This window comes from Vipera berus, assembly GCF_964194415.1.
Source record: "Vipera berus genome assembly, chromosome: 1".
Classification (NCBI taxonomy): Eukaryota; Metazoa; Chordata; class Lepidosauria; order Squamata; family Viperidae; genus Vipera; species Vipera berus.
In genome coordinates, this window is record NC_138202.1 from 119,254,684 (window position 1) to 119,269,538 (window position 14,855).

Genomic DNA, 14,855 nt, shown 5'->3' on the forward strand with positions numbered 1-14,855 from the left:
AAACATTTTTTATCCACTATACAGTAATTTTCTTAAATTCAGTCACATTTAAGTATCTAAAACATTTCCTTTATCTAAGTCATTTCAACTTTTTTATATTACTCTTGTAAAGAAAGAGAACAAAAAAAAAGGGGGAAGCATACTATATTATTTAGGACAGGGGTGTCAAACTCAATTTCATTGAGGGCCGCATGAGCATTGCAGTTGCCCTCAGGGGGCCGGGTGGGCGTGGCCTACAGGGTGGGAATGGCTAAAGTGCGTATGGCCTACTGGGTGGGCATGGCCAGCTCTACATCGTTCGCATCAAGGGTGCCTATGGGGGCCTGGGCAGGAGTGGGACAGATCTGAGGGTCTCTGGCAGGAGGAGGGTCTCTGGGCCAGGGCCAAGGCAATGGGGGACATTCCCTCACTGTTTCCAGGATGGCTTCGCGGGCCGCATGAAACCACTTTGCGGGCCGGATCTGGCCCCCGGGCCTTGTGTTTGACACGTCTGATTTAGGAAGTTCATCCCTCTTAGAATGACATATATATTCCAAGACCTTTCTATTTCTTTAACCATATTCAAACAAATGTTTCTTTTTTAAGTATTCTCTCTGGTAAGTCCCATCATCTATTTTCTTGGTTTCCTTTGCCCAGTATCTTTCTTAATCAATGTATTTTGCTGAATCAAAACGTTTGTTCGTATGTTCATAAATGTTGCTGTAGATATAAAAAATAAATCAGGTGAGGTGTCTTTGTACGGTGCTTCTGCCTTTCCATGTTTGTTGAAAATCTTTTTATTTTTCTTTCTCTACGCTTCTCTTATCATTTCCTTTCTCTCCAATGTTCCTGACATCTCTACAGTCCATTTTATCCAATCTGTTTTCTTGTCCTCAGATTTTTTTTGTAATCTTAAGGGATAAGTTGTTTTTTTCAATTCTTGTGAATTTTTTCCCACTAGGATTAAATTTATTTATTTTATTTATTTTATTTTATTTTATTACATTTATATACCGCCCTTTCCCGAAGGACTCAGGGCGGTTTACAGGGTGATTAAAAAACCAAAATACAAAAGTTAAAAACAAATTTAAAAAAATTACATGTGTCCCTGCCTAAATAAAACCCCAGTTAAAATAAGATTAATCCTCAGCCTGGGCCAGAGAGCTCGAAGAGCCAGGTCTTCAGGCCCCGGCGGAATGAACAGAGGTCGGGGGCAGTCCTCAGCTCCACTGGCAGCTGGTTCCAAAGGGCAGGCGCCTCCACTGAGAAGGCCCTATCCCTGGGTGTTACCCGTCGGCAATCTCTTACCGGTGGCACCCTGAGAAGACCCTCCCTGTTTCCTTGTTTTGTTAAGTTCCATCTTTAAGTCTCTATTCTCAATTCTATATCCATTTATCTGTTTTATCTGCTCCTTCTCTGTTGTTGTTTTCTGGGAATTTTTTTGTTGTAGAGTTAACTTAGAAATAGATTGTTTTATATTTTCAGAGTTATTTTGGATTTCTTTGTGGTTTAAAGTCATTGTTGTTTGAATTAGTTGCAGTAAACTATATATTTCCTCCTGTGAACTATTTATGTTTTCTTGATATGTTCTTTCTACATGTCTCTGATCCATGATGGCCAAGAATTTGAGTTTTTCTCTTCCTTTCTTTTCTCTGCAAATAGCTTTAGAGTCCCAATTAAATAGATATTTGTAATCCAAATAGTTCAAAAAAGTTTTTTTCTGAAATTTATAATTCTCTTTGTCTACAGCCCAGATTATTGTCTTTTTTTGTCACAGCTGTTCTTTGTTGTTAAAGCTTTGAAGGTCACAAACATAAATTAGCTTTTCCCAGGTTTTGCCAAGTCATAGCTATCATAGTCTTCATCTACCACTAGGTGTTGGCAACTATTTGTTTTTTAATTTCCAAAATGAACAATTATCTTTAGAATGAGAGTCTTAACCATTCAAACAAGTTTAGGTTTATCCAGATTTAAGTTTTAAATTTCAGGTTTTATATTTATTTCACTTCCATATATTTTGATCCTCCATAAAAATATTAATTCGCAGCTTCCATTAGTATAGAGGTGGGGCAGAAACCCCCCTCCTTCCCTTTTGGAGGTATTTTGCTTCTTGGGGATCTTTTCCAGGAAATTAAATGTAGAATAAAAAAGAGAAGATCAAATTCCTCACCCAGTTTGAAGCACGCTCTTCACAGTTGTGCTGGTTAATGCTTTTAGACTTTGGTTGCAAGTAGCTTGGGCTGGTCGATACAATACAGCCAGCCTTTCTCCTGTCAGGTTAGAAGGCTTTCCCCAAGTCAATCAGAATAGTCGCTGCCATTCCAGAATCGCTGGAGCACCCTACTTTCTTCGTCTCCTCTCTGTGATGACTTAGACCCATTTACGGTCCCCAGACAGGGCTAAATTAGCCATGGGGGTGCAGAGAATCCACAAGCCCACGACCGGTCACTACCGCGCAGCACTAGGTCCTCTTCACTGATAAAATCTTATTGACTGGCATTATAATAGCTAGTATAGGGTGTAGGGGTTCTGTATCTGGATCTAGAAAAAGAAGCAAATTTTGTAGCCTTGCCTGACTATTGCTATCTCGCTTCTGTAATCAGCGTTAGCATCAGGGACCAATTTCATGCAAGCGTGGGAAATATGTACACATACAGGAATGATAGATGTCTTACTTATATTGTAATAACTCTATTGTCTGATTTTGATTGGCTAAAAACATTTATAAAGCAGTGCTACTAACTTTCTAAGATGTGGCACTTCTGAACGCAACTGCTGCCAGTGTTCAGACTGTGTTCCCACCCACAATTTATTTCAATCAAAAATAAAGTGTTGTACCTTTAAGAAGCCTCTGCTTGAGTTTTCAAAATTGGATGTTTGTGATTTCTCAAGGGTCAATGACCTTACAAGGATTTATAGTAAATTTTGGGTTTCAGAATAGCTTTCAAATAAAAGCTATACCGATGAAATACTTTAAACATGTTGCTTTCTTTCTCAGGATATAAACAGAAGAGAATTCTGGATTCATCTCTTATCCTGGATCCAATATCCCTTGTGAAAGATGATGGATAAAGGAAATCAGACTGTCATAACATAATTCATTCTTATGGGATTCACAGATAATGCTAAAATACAGTGCACTCTGTTTATTATCTTCTTCTTGGTTTATCTTGTTACTGTATTAGGGAATCTTGGGATGATTTTGTTGATCTGTGTTGAACCCCAACTTCACAACCCCATGTATTTTTTCCTAGGTAACCTCTCCTTTGCTGATCTCTGTAATTCTTCAGCCATTGCTCCTAAAATGCTGGCTGATTTTTATGCTGAAACAAAAAGGATTTCATACAATGGCTGCATTGTACAACTGCTTGTATTTGCCTTGTTTGCAAATGTTGAGTGTCTTTTGTTGGCTTTAATGGCCTATGATAGGTATGTGGCCATCTGCAATCCACTTCTCTATTCAGTCATTATGTCCAAAAGGACCTGTCATGAACTGGTGACTCTTGTGTATTTTATAGGGGCAGTGAATGCAATGATAAATACTTCCTGTACATTTCAACTGTCATTCTGCAGATCAAATATTATCAATCATTTCTTCTGTGATGAACCTCCACTGCTCATTCTTTCTTGTTCTGATACCTACATCAGTGAGATAGTGATATTTGCCTTTGTTGGCTGCGTTGAAGGAAGCAGCATTGGAATGATCCTTGTTTCCTATGCTTATATTTTGGGTACAGTCCTGAGAATGCATTCTCCTGAGGGTAGATACAAAGCTTTCTCCACCTGTGCCTCTCACCTGGCAGCTGTTGGGATATTCCATGGAACAATACTCTATATGTACTCTCGACCAGTTCTAGCTACTCCATCGACCAAGACAAATGGGCCTCTATGTTCTACACAGTCGTGATCCCCATGGTCAACCCTCTGATCTACAGCCTGAGGAACAAGGAGGTGAAAGATGCTCTGACAAAATCACTTGGCCATATATGGATTTGGAAAAGAAGAAACATTGTTTTATAATGACTGGAAAATGTGTCCATTTAGGGAAATGATATACAAAAATCTTAGCTAAATAGATGATACAGATAATAAATACATATATATATTGATTTTCTAAAATCTAGCTAAGGAGATATCAAATATTTCAATTAAATTCTGAATCCTTTATATCAGGGGTGTCAAACTGCCAGCCCGCAGGCCGGTTGCATCATGCAGAGGCCTTGCCCACCCCAGCTCCAGCAATGCAAAAAAGTCACAATACATCACGACACATCACGTGACATGGCGAATTTGATACCCATGCTTTATATTATCAGGTAATATATTTTGAGAGTGTACTTTAGTTTGCCAAAATTAATAGGATTTTGTATATATGGATCTTATTTCTATGTACCTTCTTTAATTCTTTTCTAATTAACAAGCTTTGATGTATCTGCAGTTATAATTGGGATTTTATATTTTCTTCAAAATTTTACACATCTGTCTTATGCAATTCTAAAAACAGCTTGTTTAATTGCAAAAGCAGAAAATATCCAAATCAAGGAATATGAACAACTAAATGGTTATAATTAATGGTCCATCTGAATGTCCTTAAATACTCATATTCACTGTTTGAAATATCCCTGTCAAAATACTATCCAAATAAGGATATAATTCTCTATTTATCTAGATTCACACAACACATAGACACGGAGATGGTATATGAATCTGGATATATTATGGCAAGTAGAAATCAGATGTGAAATGTGAAATTTATCCTTTTGGGATTGTCCAATCATCCAGGAATTCAAAGAGGCCTGTTTGTTCTTTTTCTGGTAATGTATCTTGTGACTCTGGAAGGGAATATTTTCATTATACTAGTGATCAAAAGAAATCCACAATTGCACATCCCAATGAATTACTTCATGAGACACCTCTTTTTCCTGGACATGAGCTATACCCCCATCCCTTAAATGCTGTACAACCTCCTAGCAAATGATAAAACCATCTCTTTTGGTGATTGTGTTGTGCAGATGCTCATTTCTCTGTCTCTTGGAGGTACCAAATTCATCCTGTTGGCTGTCATGGCATATGACCAATAGACGGCCATTTGCCATCCCTTGTGATACAGTGTTGTTATGAGACAACAGTTCTGTGTGCAGATGACACTTGGATGTTGGCTCTATGACCTAGTTCAGTCAGTATTCACTCTGCAAATACCATTTTATGAAAAAAAGATAATCAACCATTTTTGACTGTGAAGTATTAACTGTTCAGCAATTGGCTTGTTCAAATACCTTCATTAGTGATGCTTTGATGCCAGGAGCAGGTATTCTCATTCTGCTCACCCCTTTTTCCTGGTGCTGGTGTCTTACGTGTTCGTTGTTTCAACCATTCTTCATATTCATTCAGCAGATAGAAGACACAAAGTTTTTCCACTTGAGGAATTTAAATTTAAATTTAAATTTAAATGGGATAGAATTAAAAACTAAAACAGTTTTTATTGCTGAAAAATCAAGCTTTCGTTGGCCAACTGCCAACGTCATCAGGATGGAGATGCTGGGGTGGGGAGATTCCGTTTATACTGTTGGTGTCTGCACTCTGCTCATGGAGCACGCTCAGATCTGTCTGTTGAGGTCTGCCGTATTTCTTTGAGTTGTCGCGCATCCGTTTTTGGGATGTATTTGTCTCTGGGTATCTGTTGTTAAAAGTGAATTGTTTATAGCTCCATGTGTTGTAGCCATAACCCTGGTCATTGTCCGTGTTCTCATGCCAGGGATCTTAAATGGTTGTTGCTCTTCTTCTTTGTGTTCGACATTGCAGAGTGGTTGTGTGCTGGTGCAATCTTGGATTTGATGCGCGAATGCGCGACAACTCAAAGAAATACGGCAGACCTCAACAAACAGATCTGAGCGTGCTCCATGAGCAGAGTGCAGACACCAACAGTATAAACGGAATCTCCCCACCCCAGCATCTCCATCCTGATGACGTTGGCAGTTGGCCAACGAAAGCTTGATTTTTCAGCAATAAAAACTGTTTTAGTTTTTAATTCTATCCCAGTGTTCATTTGTTTGTTAATATATATATATATATATATATATTGCTCAAAAAAATAAAGGGAACAGAAAATAAATCATCCTACTATTAAATACAGTACATTGTGTCGTTTAAGTGTTCCCTCTATTTTTTTGATATATATATATATATATATATATATATATATATATAGAAATTTTTCCAGAAAATCAAGTATTTCTCACAGATGATGTCTTTAGATGGAGAGGATTCCTTTGTATTAGGACAGGGGTGTCAAACTCAATTTCATTGAGGGCTGTATCAGCATTGCGGTTGCCCTCGGGGGGCCGGGTGGGTATGGCCAGGGTGGGCGTGGCCTACTGGGTGGGCGTGGCTAGAGTGCATATGGCCTACTGGGTGGGCGTGGCCAGCTCTACATCATTGGCATCAAGGGTGCCTATGGGGGCCTGGGCAGGAGTGGGACAGATCTGAGGGTCTCTGGCAGAAGGAGGGTCTCTGGGCCAGGGCCAAGGCAGTGGGGGCCGTTCCCTCACTGTTTCCAGGATGGCTTCGCGGGCTGCATGAAACCACTTTGCGGGCCGGATCTGGCCCCCGGGCCTTGTGTTTGACACGTCTGATTTAGGAAGTTCATCCCTCTTAGAATGACATATATATTCTAAGACCTTTCTATTTCTTTAACCATATTCAAACAAATGTTTCTTTTTTAAGTATTCTCTCTGGTAAGTCCCATCATCTATTTTGTTAGTTTCCTTTGCCCTGTTTCCAGGATGGGTTCGCGGGCCACATGAAACCACTTTGCGGGCCGGATCCGGCCCCCAGGCCTTGTGTTTGACATGTCTGTATTAGGACAATCTAGGAGAGATTATTAGAACTGTTTATGTAGATAAATAAATTATCTGTCTTCTGATTTTCATATCAATATTTATTTTATTTTATTGCAAAGTACCGCAAGGAAGGAAGAGAAGAAATCCCCCCTTCCTCTTTTCTCTTTAGCGTATGGGTATCTTAAGGAACATTTCACTGGGTACAAGGGAATGACAATACTCTTCCTCAGGTTAGGCCATGGGTAATCACTTCACTCATAGGAGAAGCAAGAATAAGTGGACAGTTTTTAGCTCAATTAAGCCTGTAAACCTGTACATAACAGAAATGAGAAATATTTTGAATGTTTTAGTTAGTATTTCTTTTTAATTAGAATTCCTGAACAATTGGGAATATCATGCATGAAATTACAATTACAATTTGCACAAATATGGATTACAGGTGTTTCTCAAGGTAACATGACTCGGCTTACTATTCGCTTCAATGCATCTTTCACTTCCCGATTCCTCAGACTATAGATTAGGGGATTCAGCATGGGAATCACCATAGTGTAAAAGACAGAGATAACTTTATCTCGACCAAGTGAGTAGCTTGAAATGGGTCGGACATAGATGAAAACAGTGGTGCCATAGAAGAGTAAGACAGCTGTCAAATGAGAGATACATGTGGAGAAGGCCTTATGCCTGCCTTCAGATGAGTGGATCTTCAGAATGGTGGCTACAATGTATATATATGAGATAAAGATCTGCACTGAGGTGAAAATACCCTGAAATGTACCAAATGTATAAAGTACAATCTCATTGCTAAATGTTCTATTGCAAGAGAGTTTTAACAATGGAGGAATATCACAGAAATAATGATTTATAACATTGGAGTGGCAGAAAGAGAGTCTAAAGGTTGAGATAGTTTGTGCAAGAGCATGAATGAAGGCCATAATGTAAGTTACTCCTACTAACTGGGTGCAAACTTTCTTAGTCATAATGATTGTATAGAGTAGTGGCTTACAAATTGCTACATAACGGTCATAGGCCATAACAGCTAGAAGAAGGCACTCAACACTGGCTGTAAGGACAAAGCTGAACAATTGTGCAACGCAACCAGCAAAAGAAATTGATTTCTTGGAAGTTAAGAAGTTTGATAGTGTTTTAGGAGTTATTGTGGAGGAATAACAGAAATCTACAAAAGCCAAATTATTGAGGAAATACTGTAATACATGGGAGTATGGAGTCGAGAATCAATCTGGATCAAGCTAATCATCCCAAGATTTCCCACACAGGTGACGAGATACATCAGAAGAAAAATGATAAAACAGATGGGGGCCAAGTTAGGATTTTCTGTGAGTCCTATCAGAAAGAATTCTGTTACTATGCTATTATTTTCTCCTGCCATTGTGTTGCTTGATAGAGTGTGGTCTCCCCACTTTAGCAAATCTGAAAAGAAATTATAGACATTGTAAAATTGATATAGTATTTATTTATTTATTTTTGGGACTTGTATGCCGCCCTATCTCCCGAAGGACTCAGGGCGGCTAACAACAATAAAAAACAACAATACAAAAATTAAAAAAGTAATCATCACTGTGTCCTTTGCTACTCTTGGCCAGCACACCTAGTGATTTGTGTGTCTTTGTAGATCTGTTGATATGGATGGATGGATGGATAGATAGATAGATAGATAGATAGATAGATAGATAGATAGATAGATAGATAGATAGATAGATAGACAGACAGACAGACAGACAGACAGACAATGGTATAGGTTCATAAACTATAAAATGTTAATTTATTTCTGAAATGAATATATAAAAGCATTACAATATTAAACAAAAGATAAATGACAAACAGAATGTATACTATGGCAAGACAATACTAATTTAATGAGTGGGAAGGAAGGAAGGAAGGAAGGAAGGAAGGAAGGAAGGAAGGAAGGAAGGAAGGAAGGAAGGAAGGACCCAGATTTCATATAGAGATCAATATTCTGGATTAAAACTGGGAAGATATTGGATCAAATCCTCAGAAGTGAATGACAGTATTTATTTCTCATCCTGCTTAACACACAATATTTTTATATTATATTATTATATAAAGGAACCATGTGATTCATCTGGAATCAGATGAACCAGCAGAACAGTGAATGAAAACACTCCAAGGAAATTTGCATTGAAAATAGTAAGCAAAAATGAACTTCCATTTGAGTGACACACTACTGTAGTACCTATTAAAAAAAATCCTCATTATCAATAGTTAAATATGAATGATTAAATACAACCACAAGAAAATTGGAGGCTGCACAAATTAACTGCATCAAAATTCATTTTTAATGAGGGCAAGCTTATCATAACAAGATAGTGATACCAAAATCAACATAATAGCTTCCTCAGGTTTGTGTGAATCCCAGACTGTAAAAATTATTGCTTGAATCTGGTTCCTACATAAAGTTCATTAAATCTCCAAGCATTGTTAAGCTTCAGCAATTACACACACACACACATACACACACACACACACATTTGTATGTAATTAAAAATTTAATCTAATTACAGTATATTTCTCAAGTCCTGAATGTGTTTTTCCTACTAGATCTTTGAACTAGTAGAAGTATACTAAAAATTTTAAAGGCAATGTAAAAAGTAAACCCTATAAGCTATGGTTGTATCATATCTTTACTCTTTAGCCCTAAATTCCATCAAGTTGCTGCATCACAAAATAACACAGAAACACAAAAAAATAAATAAGCTTCACTGAACATTACTAATGCCAAATCTTTTTGAACCCTGTAATCAAATTCTATAAATTCCCTGACCAAACTCTTAAACAGTTCTTCTTTTAAAACTTACCAGAAGGTAGGAAATAATTATTGTGGTGTTTCAGTGATCCAAAAAGGCATAAATAATAAACTGAGGACAAGAGGCTGGATGTACTCCGTTTCCTTCTCTGTTTCTAATACATCTAAATAAAGTTTCAATAACTGAGATATCATTCATTTTCCTTGAAAAGAAGCTGGACTTATTAGTACCTTGAAAACCCAATTATGTCTGAGAAAGAGAAACAGTTTTGTGCAAATGTGTAATTTTTCTGCTTTTCAGAAAAGTGTATGAATAAAAGATTTTGATATATGTTACCAAATATGTCACCATTCAAAGATCCATTGGGATGAAAGAAAACATGATTTTTCAAAGAGTGTGGAAGCTTGATCTTTCTGTTTTATTGCTAAAAGTACACAGTACAAGGCATCAGCTCATCAGAGAGGAAAAACATCTTAAAACTTTACCTGACAGTAAGGAGCTAATATAGCTAATATAGCTAATATAGCCAATCTGCTATTATTTCCATGAAGAAAAGCAGAAGAACATACCAAAACAATTTGATTTGAGGATGATCGGGATGCTAAGTTGGTCTAACATGAAAGTTCAGTTATCTAAATTACAGTCCGTGAATTACACTCCATGAAAAAAAATCACATCAATAAAACACATCATTACACAATGTTGGGAGTCATTTCTCACAAAGGAAAATGATTTGCTCCTTCCCAAATCTCGCAAAAGAATAAGTAGTCTTCATTATTAAGTGATAATGATCATAATAAAGCTTATACATTGCCATCAAGCTATAGTAAAAAGAAGTTGATTTTATTTTCTTTATAGCTAAAAAACATAAGGTGCCAAATTGTCCTTATGCTTCTCTGCCCAGTTCTAACATAACCTTTGGGATGTTTATATGTTCTTTTTAAACCTGTGGTTCACTGAAACCCCACAAGGGGTTTCATTTAATTCAGAGTTGCTATAATATTATAGCAAGAGGTAGCTGCAGCTTCATCATTTTCCCTAAGTACCAATAAAAAATAAACCTGGGTCATCAACTCTATTAATTTATTTTTAAAATGTTATGTCACTCTTCAAAAGTTGGTGTTCCCAAGGCACCGGGAAATTCCTTCCTTCATTAAGCAGTTCTTGCTTGAGTCCGTTGTCTTTTTCTGAGATGAGATGGATCATATGGGCATACTCTCAGTCACTCATGTCCTGTTCACTACCCTGATGGATTACTGTAATGTGCTCTCTATGGGCCTGCTCTTGAAGAGGTTCCAGAAGCTTCAACTAATGCAAAATGCAACAGTGACGGTAGTTACGTGTGTTTCTAAAATTTCACATTATATTTTTGCTCCACAGTCTCAATTGGTTGTCAGTTTGCTTCTGAATCCAGTTCCAACTGGTCATGACATTTAAAGTCCTACATGGTGTAGTGTATGCGACTAAAGCATACACAGGCTGTCAGCACAGCAGGAGGCGCGTGGTTGGACAGCTCCAGGCTATAACCGCATTTGGAGGGAAAGCCTGGTTTGAACGAGTTTGACAGCCCCGGGCTATGGCCAGCTCTGGTGGGAAGCCAGGGTTTAAATCTATTGGCCACCTGCACTGGCGGGAAGCCCAGGTTTGAATCCATTGGTTGGTATTCACCTGGGCAGGTATAAAGGTACGCCAGGTAACCCCCTTTCCCCAGCTTCATTCCTGACCATCAATAAAGAAGTCTCTTCACCCAGCCGAGTGTCCATCTCTGTGTGTGACCACGCTACATTACACATAGCATGGGGCCAAGTTATTTGAGGGATTGCCTCTCCCTATTTACATTTATCCATCCCAGCAGGCCCAGTAAAAGGAAGTCTCATCAGTCAGGGAGCTTCGTTTGACATAACAAGCCTTTTCTGCCATAGCACCAACCCTTTGGAATGTCCTCCCCCCCACTACTCCCAAAATCAGATTGAACCCAACCATATCGGCCTTCCAGAAGGCCCTGTAAATTTGTCTTGTCATTGGGCTTAGGAACCCCATGGAAGTGTGGAGCCCGTGAAATGGTTATACTATGTATAAACTTGGAATGCATTCTTCTCTGGTTTTGTTATTATAATTTTTAATAGTTTTAAGTGCATTTTAATTGTTTTAATTGTCTGAGGGGTATGTGGTAATTTTAATTATGTGCACTACCCACAGTCACAAGTATGAAATGGGTGGCTATATAAATGTAATAAATATGTGATTAAGTCTTTCTTACTACTGTACAGTTGTCCTGAGAGTAAAAGGCATTAGAGAATGAAGACAATAGTAGAACTGTTTTTTTCTGATACTGGAACTGGTGCTATTTGAGATAAGAAATTCATCTGGGGTAGTACATTAATTTTTACTGTCCCACCACATATTAGTCAGAAAAGTTTTAAATTTTTCCCACTTTTCAATATCTTGTTTTTATTTCTTTTCATATTTTATTATAATTACTCTGAAGTATATCTTTATTGCATCATGCCAAATAAAGTCAATTTTTCCCCACTGGATTTTTTGTTCTCTCAGACTTTTTTTTCTAAAAGTCTTATCATGTTGTTTGTTGTCTTTGCTTTATTTTCATTGAATTTGTCTCTGGAGAATTCACCAAAGTCTCATCAACTGTTTTATAGCACTTTATGGTTACATAACAAATAGTGTAACATTTCAACTTGTATTTCTCTCTCTGAATATTAATGACAAATAGCACTTTGTCTATCTGTACCTTGTCTACCAAAATGTCTAAAGCTATTGCAAATAATAAGGAAGAAAGCGGGCACCTGGCCTAGCACTTTTGTGTTAGTCCTTTCAGGTACTCAAGGCAAGAAACACCAACCACGCATACTAGCACTAATTTTATTGTAAGGTTGTGGTATAGGTAGTCCTCAACTTACAACCATAGTGGAGCTTGCCCTTCACAGTTGTAACTCATGACAGTTGTAAAACATATCAGCTAGGTGAGCCAACCCAACTGTACAACCTTTTTGTGGCAAAGGTTCACTATAGGCACAGTTTTATTGAAAACCAGAAGTAAATGTTGATTGCTGCCAAAGCAATCATGAACATGGTCACATGACCACAGGATGCTGCAAACGAATGTAAATGTGGCCTGGCTGCTGATCACTGAAGTTCGGTCACATGACGGTGGCAAGCACCTGACCATTGGAACTTTGTATCTGGGTCCTAAGTAGTCCCCAGGTAGGTCTATTGTAATGTAGGTCTGTTACTATGCAACTGGTTGTAATTTGAGGGCTACATGTAACAAAATTTTGCATATATGAAAATACATTTCTTCCCCTTTGCCTTTATAATCCAAGAAACATGTTTGACATGCTCCCAATTGCTTCTCTGAGCTAAGCTGCTTCTTATCTGACTATTGCCTAGTTTGCAGCTCCTGTCTCTCAGGAACATTCCTCACAGACCATTATACTTTGCTTACTTCTACTTGCTGTTTGCCACTGATATGCGCTCCCTACCCAAGTCTTAAATTCTTCCCCTGGATTCACGTTGCTTAAAACGGCTGATAAGATAGATCATTCCAAATTCTCAAAAATATTTTCTATATCAAAAAATACTACTGCTGCCTTTTTTATGGTTGATATATTCTAATGTATTTATTATAAACTGGTATTGTCCTTCATTTTTCTCTTGGGGATATGTCACTGCATGGCTGGGAGTTATTTCAGCGTTCTCTGTGTCTGTGAGTCTTTAAAGCAGACAATTAATTCATAGAGACAGAGACAGTGTAAGTATTTATGATAGATACTGTGTACAGGTATATTTACATAAACTAAGGAAAAACAGAACTATTTACATCACAGTGGCCAAACTTTATAGTTTCTCATTTTCTCTGCCTCTCTCCCAGAGTTACATATGAGCAAACACACACTTGGATGTTTAATTACCAGCTGCCCCCTTTCTCCTCTGCCCTCCCATGTAGCATTTCCCTGAGACACCAGATAGACAGATAGACAGACAAATGGGATATGGTTGGTTTACAATATGTTGCTAGGTTGTTTCAGATCTCAACAGCCTTTCTTCTGCGTATAAATGATATGCAGTGATGCATCTCCTTCTGTCCCTGGCTGCCTTGAATTTTAGGTACCGCTAGGATTATCAGACTTCTAATCCTCTTTATTCCTCTGTTTGGCAGGCATAGCCTTAAAATCAAATATTGCCCAGCTTTTGGAGTATTTTTTTTTTTTAAATGAACTGTTTTGACAAGAGTAGTCACTGCAACTTTCACATATTATGATCTTGTGAATTGTCTGCTTCTTTCTTTACCTCATCCATTGACAAACTCAACAACCCAGATTTATGTTATATATTTATTTATACCAGGAATCGGCTTCAATCCAGATCCTTCAAATCTATGTGTTATGTACTGGGCTCCTGAGGAATACCACATGGGTTGCTGGAGCAGCTAACGGCTCTCCAACAACCCAGACTACAAGTCTCCTGTGCTGCAATTGGCTATCTCCAGGTGGCAATGGTTGATTCAAACCTATTGGCTGCCACCTAGGGGCTAGACTATATATTGCGGCTAGTTGCAACCATTTCCCCAGTACAGTTTCTTCACAAAATAAACTATGAGTTACCGTGTACTCAGTTATGCGTCTTCATTCCTGCACCAAAGAACCCACTATTTAACACTATGGTTGCTATAGTCTGTAGATCACATGACTTGTACATGTTTCTGTGGTGAAATTTGAAAAGTACATTGATTCTGTATTATTGCCGCTCAACAATTAGAACTAGAATTTCACCATTGATTGTTTCACCATTATATTAGCATAGAGTTTTCAATATATCTATATATTCATCTGTTACCTGAAATGCCCACTGTTTTCTTGAGAAAGATAAAAAGAGGACAATTTGTGTATGGTAATCTTCCATCAGGGAATAAGATTGCAGACTGCCCCATTTTGATAAAAATCCTGACACTGACTGACAGAATGGCCATTACCACTGGAAAAAAATTGAGACAAAACTTTAGAACTAGTGATTTAAATTTAACAATACAACTTTCAGAAAAAAACAATTCCCTATATGTTATTCACTTGCAACTAACCTGCAATTAAAAAATTAAATCACAACAAAGCAAGAAAGTTAATTATTGGTACTTAAAGTGTTTCTATCCAAATGGTATATTGAAGTCCATCAGGGATTATATCCCAGATGGTCTCAAAAGACATATAAGATCTTTTTGCCTACTTACAGAGTCTGTAAG

The 14,855-nt window shown here is 37.8% G+C and overlaps 2 pseudogenes across 2 annotated transcripts; one reads left to right on the forward strand and one right to left on the reverse strand.

Moving 5' to 3' along the window:
- Positions 1-3,040: 3,040 nt before the first annotated feature.
- On the forward strand, positions 3,041-3,999 carry LOC308660104 (olfactory receptor 5AR1-like; annotated as a pseudogene). The gene has a single exon. The product of its transcript is annotated as an olfactory receptor 5AR1-like (transcript).
- Positions 4,000-7,264: 3,265 nt separating this feature from the next.
- On the reverse strand, positions 7,265-8,205 carry LOC308660257 (olfactory receptor 5G3-like; annotated as a pseudogene). The gene has a single exon. The product of its transcript is annotated as an olfactory receptor 5G3-like (transcript).
- Between the last annotated feature and the right edge of the window lie 6,650 nt (positions 8,206-14,855).